This window comes from Sminthopsis crassicaudata, chromosome 3 (assembly GCF_048593235.1).
Source record: "Sminthopsis crassicaudata isolate SCR6 chromosome 3, ASM4859323v1, whole genome shotgun sequence".
In the NCBI taxonomy this organism is placed as follows: Eukaryota; Metazoa; Chordata; class Mammalia; order Dasyuromorphia; family Dasyuridae; genus Sminthopsis; species Sminthopsis crassicaudata.
The window spans coordinates 211,482,224-211,490,981 of NC_133619.1; positions in this window are offsets into that span (position 1 = coordinate 211,482,224).

The window sequence follows — 8,758 nt, forward strand, 5'->3', positions numbered from 1 at the left end:
GTGTGAGATTAAATAATGGCACATTCATACTTGTAGTTATGTGAAATAAAGGGTTTGGTCCCATTTTTTGGCTAAGGATGATTATAACAAATCTGATCACCTTTTGCTTGGTTTTCCTGAGTGAAGAGAAATCAAATGAAGGCTCACTCTTATTCATTCCATCATCAGTTTGCACTACAAAACTGGAAGTAGTTCACTGGAAGAAGATGTCACCCCAAGATCATGGACCTGCTGGTCTACTCCTCTGCTTAGGGGACAGTATTTAATCCTTGAGACAAAAGGGAAGTGTTAGGGGATCTGTAGTTCAGAGAATTAGAGAAAGAATTGGGCTCTGAGGACCAGTATAGAAAATCTTTTCTCTAGGCAGGAAACTCACATTATGACTCACCATGGCAACAAAATCTTGGTTCAAGCCAGACTACCCACCCTGCTATAAATGGCTTTTTATATGCTACTTTAACTTTCAATAACCTTTAATTGGGCAGCGAGGTGGTGCAATGGATAGAGTGTCAAGGCTGAAATGAAGAAGACTCATCTTCTTGAGTTCAAATCTGGCCTCAAACATTTATTAGCTGTGTGATCTTGGGCAAGTCATTTAACCCTGGTTACTGTAGTTTCTTCATCTGTAACATGAGTTGGAGAAAAAAATGGAAATGGAAAACCACCCTCGTATCTTTGCTAAAAAAAACCCAAATGGGGTCACAAAGGTTTGGACACAACTGAACTATAGCAACAATAATCTTTAATTGATGATATGCTGTGTAATATGAGCAGGATCTTATCTGTAAATTGAATAGCCAATACCTCCATAGGGTGAATTCAGAGGCCACAATCATAGGATCATAGCTTTAAAGCTAGAAGGGAATTCAAAGGCTGTCAAGTCTAAGCCTGAGGCAAAGAAGTTATGGATGTCTGGGGTGATAGTTACTAAGGTATCTGAGGTAGGATTTGAATCCATGCCCTTCTAATATCATATCCAATGTCCTATTCATGATTTCATGCTGCCTTTCAAAGGAGCATCTTCTATCAAAATTATACAGATTTACCTATTTCATTATTTTACCTACAACTGGCCCTGGATGCAGTTTTCCTTGTCAAAATTGGGTAAGGCCTCGTAGCACAGCACATTAGAAGGAGAAATTAGTTTTTGAGTTCATTAGAGGATCTGGGTTTCATTCCTGATCCTATTTGTTCTTAATTTCAGTTTCCTTATTTACAAAATAGGGAGGCTGGATCTCTTGGCCACATTCACTCATACTAATTAATCTCCTTGAATTATACATTCTTTTCCAAAGGAGAAACAGGTGGAGAACAGAAGATCACCTCAGAGATCAAATTCCATGGAATTAATATTAACAATAACTTGAAACCATAAAATCACAAATTCAGAGGCAGAAAGACTTTAGAAACTATCAAGTCCAAGTCCTTCATTGTACAGATTAGATGAGGCTCAGAGAGTTTGAAAGTCATAAAAATAGCAAACAGTAGCCAACCCTCTGACTCTAGATCAAATGGTTTTTGCTTTCCCACGTATAACTTCATTCTCAGGTACCTTCTCCTGATTATTATTGTACCTACTTCTTTGTTAACTTAAACATGTTTTCAATCCTATATTATTTTTGCACAGTCATTTTTCAATTACATCTAACTCTGATCCCATCTGGGGTTTTCTTGGCAAAAATATTAGAATGACATGCTCTTTCCTTCTCCAGTTCATTTTGCAAATGAGGAAACTTGAGGCAAACAAGGTGAAGTGATTTTTTCAGGGTCACACAGTTAGGGAATATCTGAAGTCTAATTTGAATTAAAAATATGAGGTCTTTTTTACTCTAGGCCCAATAACTTTCTATTTCTTATAGCTGCTATATAATTACCATACTGTTCCTGTGAACTGGTATCAGGACTTCTCTAGTCAGAGACTTCACTCTTTTTTTAATGAGTGTTGATAAAATCAATCTCTGGCTTTAGAAGGCTAGACAAATGTGCACCATCACAGGCAACATAATCGACAAAATATGTGGGAAAAATAAAAATACCCTTAGAGCTAATGCCTACAGCAATTTTTCACCAGACACAGAGACAAATATAGAATTTCAAGTGAGAGGGGAAAAAAAAGGTGAAAGAGTATAAGGGTTAAGTGTTCACAAAGAACCTCAATGGAATTTGTTTTCTGCCTCAGGTGGGGGCCTCTAAGGTCATTTCATTTCTAAGATTCTGATTATGTCATTATTTCTAGTTAAAAATTCCAAACTATTTTGGGATTTAATAAGTAAATATAATGAAAATTGCACTAAAATTTTTAAAAAGCCTTTTTTCCCTGTAATTTATGGTGGCATGTTAGCTCATCAAAAAACAACACAATCATAAAATTAATTTTAAAATATGAACAAAACACATACTTTTAAGTGATAAAGTTTGGAGTCTAGTAGAATACTGACATATAATCTATATATATGTGCACATGAACATAGAGCTATTATATAAAATATACCTACAATCTTAATTTCTAATTCTTTCCATCTCCTTTCTCACAGGTCTTCATTTTAAATAGTTGCTTTAAAAAAACCTCAGGTCTTTGAAAAGGAAAGCCTTTTCTTTTTTTTTTTTAAACATTAATCACAAATCAAAATGTATAAAAAAAGGATTTAGCTATTTCATGAAAAATGTCACATATAATGTACTCTTATGTCTTCCCAATAAAATTATTGACCAAAGCCTATGTAAAATCTAATAGGCTGGCTTCCATCAAAAGTTATTTCTGGTTTTCTTATGTACATGTTTTTATATGTGAAATATAATAGGGACATAATTAACACAATGTTATTCAAAACTAAAATGAGGCTTTAAGTGATGAAAAACCATCAGAAGCAGTTTTCTAGGATAATAAAGTCTTAGAGAAATAAATGGGGAAGGAGAGAGAGGAGACTATTATTTTAATTGTGGTTCCCAATAAAGGGTCACCAATTATGTCCATTGTTTATTAACCTTCCCATCCTGTTTATTTCCAGAATTTCAAGTTCCACTTTTGTCACATTTCCAAAACTGTAGACTGTTTAACAAAATATTGTCAAATAATACTGCCACCTCTGTTCCTAGAATATAATGAGAATGTGAAATCCTTTAAGCATTTGAAAAGAATTTCTATTACAGAAATTTGAAGTGACAGTACTAATAGCTGCAATTTAATTCAATTACACTTGTTATTAGTCAACATCATTTCCTTTCTGATTTGTTATTTTCATTTTTTAAATTATAGCTTTTTATTTACAAAACATATGCATGGGTAATTTTTTCAACATTGACCCTTGCAAAACCTTCTGTTCCCATTTTCCCCTCCTTCCCCCCAGCCCCTCCCCTAGATGGCAGGTAGTCCAATACATGTTAAATATGTTAAAACATATGTTATGATTTGTCACTTTCTTCTTCATTTTTACCTCTCAGCCATATGCTAAGTTATTTTTGTTTCTAAACTAGAAATCCCATCGTTGCACTAAAATTTTTAAAAAGCCTTTTTTCCCTGTAATTTATGGTGGTATGTTAGCTCATCAAAAAACAACACAATCAGAAAATTAATTTTAAAATATGAGCAAAATACATACTTTTAAGTGATAAAATTTGGAGTCTTTACACTTTTGTGTAAAGCAAATAAAAGAAAATCTGTGTTTATGCTAAATTAATGTAGATTAAAATATTACACAAATATCTAATTGTTACATATACCAACTTATACTTAATGGAGAACTATTGTTAATTGTTTATGTTCTACATTAGACATAGTGAGTTATTTTGAATAATTTTGTTTTCAACTATGAACAGTAGTTATTCTGAATTAACTTCTTTCATCTGTCAAACCATATACCCATAATCTTTAATACTGAGAATTAAGAATTATAGTAGATTGGATTTTGACTATAATTTTATTTGGTTCTTACTATTAAAGGGGTAGAAAGGTCAGTCATTGATTATTTTGCTATTTCAGTGAATTAAAAACCAGAGGCAAACAAATTATCCTAAGCCAGCAATCCTCTTAAGGTGGCCATCTTACCTCATGTAAATCAGGGCAGAAGCAGCAAACTCTGAAAGTCCTTGAGGTGAGAAGGAAAACAGATTCTCTGAAATTTTAAAGCACCAATGGCTCAGGAGAGGTGTGGAATTGACAATGGTATTGGACTTTTCTAATAAGCTCAAATTAGTAGGTCCCTCAGGTTCTTGAGTGCCTATTAATTTTCATTCTTAAGAGTAACTTAAAGTTGCCAAATGTCCTCTATCTTCTGGGGTGAGAGGTATTTTGAAAATGAAAACAATAATATTATCAAGTACCAAATTTTTTGCTTTCATTGAAATTAATTTCTATCCCTTGAATTGATTTTTTCCTTTAAAGGCACATTTTCCTTTGTCAAACAGTTGTAATTAAAATGAATTGCATTTAAGGAAGAAAAAAAAATAAGCTATATGCTATGATTATCATAGGGAGGAATTCAATGCTGCTGGCTTGCAAAGCTTTGGAATTACAGCAATTTGGACAACATTGGTTTTTTTTCTAGTGCAAAATCTGCATTTTATTAAAGACGTATTTTTGGAAGGTCCATTCAAAAATACATTGTGCTCAGTAAAAATTAACCATTTTCATGCTGATAAGGTTACCACGGGATAAATATTTTTTATAATATTTACAGCAACATAGAAATTTTACAGAAATTAGAATGGAATACATGCCAGAAAAGATTTGATAAGATGTACCAACACATGATACAAAGTTTTATAAACACTTTACAAATGGTTTATTAACTTGTGAAGTATTTTAATATTCAATATGTTAAAATCAGTTTGGGATTAAGGATAAAAAGATTACTACCCCATCACTTCCTTCCCAGAGTAAAAAGTATATGGTTATGATTATAAATATGTGTATTTAAGAATTTCTAGTAATTCTTTACCCATAAATTTGGATGTTATGTCACATCATTTTGGCTTATCCTTATCTTCCTGTTTGGTCAAAAACCAAAATCCAAAAACCTAAAACTGAAGTTCTCAAGTTAACCCTGAGCTATCTTTTCCCCACTGATACTATATTACTCCTATTCTGAAAAAATTCTGAAATTTCTCCTAAATATAAAATGATTCTGAAATTCCTAACATCATAAAGCAATTCTTAGATTCAGTATTTTTGGATGACTGTTTTAATTGGGTTTATTTGTTCCAGTTAATCCAAATTTATAGGTGAAAAATTCCTTCATTGCATCAACTAATCTGACTTAATTAAAATTAAGAACTAACCCCCTGCCCTAATACCAAAAAAACCAACCAATCACCCAATTAAAAAAAGGCCCAGGGAAAGGGAAATATAACAAATGTACCACAAGGGATTTTGCACACTGAATGAAAACTATGTCAAAATAAAAACCAAACTTTGATATCCATCTTTGCATATTTTGTAAGTTTACATGGAAAGCTTTATTCTGCCAAAGTGCATATTTTCTCTGTTCATGTGACTCTGAAAGCTTTGACAAACTGGACCCTCTGGTAAACCAACCAAAAAACATCCTTGTATGTTTATAAGTACTCTCTCACGTACCTTTTGTATTCCTAAGACTCTCTTTATTTGACATGAAGCAAAGCACCATGACAAGTAGGTCCTACTGCTGAAATGAAACTAGTCACAATTTCCTGAAGTGTGATTAACTTAAACCAAAAGAAGTCCTGAGGAAATCTTAATACAACGGTCTATAGATACAAAAAATAGGATAAATGGAGAAACACATAAGGCCTCTTTCTCCTGGATGTACTTTGTTGGAACAGGAGCAAACAAGGCAACTTTAAATCTGAATATTACAAAGAAGTTGATTTTAAGGTGCAAGATAACGACCTTACATTTCACAAGGATCATAAGGGGCTAAAGATAAAGAGCTCTAAAGCCTGAAGAAAAGATAAAGAGGTGCCCCTCCTTCACAGAAATTAATATAGTAGCATATTAATATCGCTCAGTTCTATTAACCCAGAAAATCTAAAGTGGTGAATATCTTTTCCAGCAAATAAAACAAAAACCCCAAACCTAACAAGTCAATGCATGGGAAAGCAAGCCACGTTTTGATGATACTTTGTATTATACATCAAGAATACAAAGAATATAGCCCCCTCCCCCCTATTCTACAACAAAAGTACAATAAACTGACTCATGGAAACTAAACAGACATCTGAAATGTGTCTCACAATCAAATTTAGTAGCTGACAGAATGATGAACAGAGCTTTAGAGAAAAAGGTGTTTATTTGGTGGCTGATGATTTTTCCATGAGGTTGGGACCTTTAGTCATAACCCATAAAAGCACTGAAAAATAAGCATAAGCTCAATGCACTATTTACCCTTTCTACTCCAGCACAAAGACAAGTGTCCCACTGATAAATGGTATTCCTTACAATTATTTGCTCATCATTTCTGGACCAAAACTTTTTGAGAGTCAAAACCGGAATTTCCAGAACTACAACGTAGGAAAGGATCGTCTATTAAACTAACTATCCATCCTCAGAAATGTACTTCCAAAGGCCCCTTTCCCATCTAGAGAGCTGTGTAAATAGTCCCACTATAGCCAACACATTCTTTTCTTTTATGTCAAAGAGAAGTTCACATCTCAGGACAGCTCTCTATTCATGCAGGGAAAAAAAGTGCAAATACACATGGAAATATTCCACTTTATGTGAGCTCATCTTCATGTCCATTATATAATGTTCTCATGTCATGAAAGAGTGGGGGTATTTGTTTAGTTTAGCAATGTTAAACACCCAACTATGCTGGAGATGATGACCCTTCAGACATAAAATCAGTAATCTCAAGAGACTATATTTGGATCCGAGAATATATAATTTTATTGTATTAGACTAGTTATAGGAACAGATCTGAGAAAGTTGCCACTTTTCCTTTATGGATACTGGTACTGGTACTAGCAGAATTCTAATGGTTAAAATCAAATCTTTCCAAAAACTTGAAAATATTTTTTTAGGTTGTATCTGGGTCAATCTATATGTGGCTAGAAGATTTTTTTTGAAGTAACAGAATGATAGATATCATGATACAAAATAAACAATATTAAGTAGGAAGAATGAAAATCTTATTTTCAGGTTATGAAGATACTAAACTAGCTACCTTAAGTTTGTACTACCATGATATATATTTTTCCATTGCATTTGTTACTGTAAATTAACCAGCAGAACTGAGCTCAGAATATTCTGTTATATTTTAAGGAATTAGTCCCTAGAACATGTTTTACAATGATTTCACCATGACAAATATAGGCACGAATACTTCTAAAGTTACCACATCACCAGTATACTTTAGGTTCTGAATCTGCCTAGCACATGACACTTTTTTTTTCTTTTATAACTAGCAAGCAGCATGCTTAACCAAGACCACTGTGCTCTGTAAATTTTTGCTAAATTCTACAGGTCCCCCATAGTAGCAGGTGCAAATCAACCCAAACTTCCAAGGTGCTTTTTGTTCTCAAATAAGCTGGTTGCATGAAAAACTTTCTGGAAGAACTAACTTGAAATTTCAAGCTTAAAAATATCTCTGAGGTCACTTTGATCCAACTCTCCCAAAATACATACCTATTCTTTAATAGGAAGAAAATAGTATTGATGAGTAAAAGTTTTATCCAAAGATTCAACTGAAAAGAGGGTGTTTAGCCCCTAAACTTATATTATCAATTCCATAACTTGGAAAGGAGCGGTCAACTTGGCAAATGCAGTCTGTGAGCTAGTCCATGTGACTTGAAAGCATCACAAAGTCAGTGCATTCTCCAAGCCCAGTGCCTTATCTTAGGCTCCAACTACTATCCAGAGGTACAAGCCTCAAAAATCTGAAAAGAACAAAATATACTTTGAGCCTCTCACAGAGAAAATAGTAGGGTAAGTAAAAAATAAGAGTGGACAAGAGAAAGGATTCCATAATTGCCTAAAAATTTGTTTTTCCTAATTAAACCCTAAATAACCCCTAAAAAGGGGTAATTTTGAAATTGTATCAGTGACTTTAAACTTCAATGGATCTGGGCAGTTATGTAAACAAGCCTAAGTATGTTCCCTTTAAGCCTTAATTTAGGTCATTCTTGGAACATCTATGGTATTTAATAAGTGTTTGAATTGATAGCAATTCATCACCCATCAAACTAATCATCTTCTTCTTTGTTCCCTCTCAAGTATTTTTTCTTCAGGAATTCAGGGCTCTGTTGACCCATGAGAAAACCATGGAGAGAAATAACACAACAGATTCTTGGAAAAGCAACATCTCCAAGCTAAAATAATCTGTTGGAAACCAACCAGATTTGTGAGAAAACTTGAAAACCACTTCTATAAATACGAAGAAAATGATAGGCCATCAATTCAATTTAAAGATCACACATAGGATCAATGAAAAATTTAGAAGATAAGAAGAGAGGCTAAAGGCCTATTTCCAAAATGCATATCTGTTTTCTGGTGCAGATCTAGGAATATATCACAAGTATTTTTAGCCACTTATTAAGAAGCAGTTGGGAGAAAATTGATTATTTTAATAATTTAAGTCCCTGCTTCAGAAAACAACCAAATCAAATGTTCCCACATATGAGATACTAATAAGTATTACAAAGCATGGATGAACAGAAAATGGCTCTCTCCTCAGTCCAAGTGCCAAAGGCACTTTTAAGATCCTTTCTATGCTGAAAATGTATTTATTAATATTTAAGGAAGCTGGTAGGCCTTTTGTCAAATTGTTGAACATGCAGTTTTCTA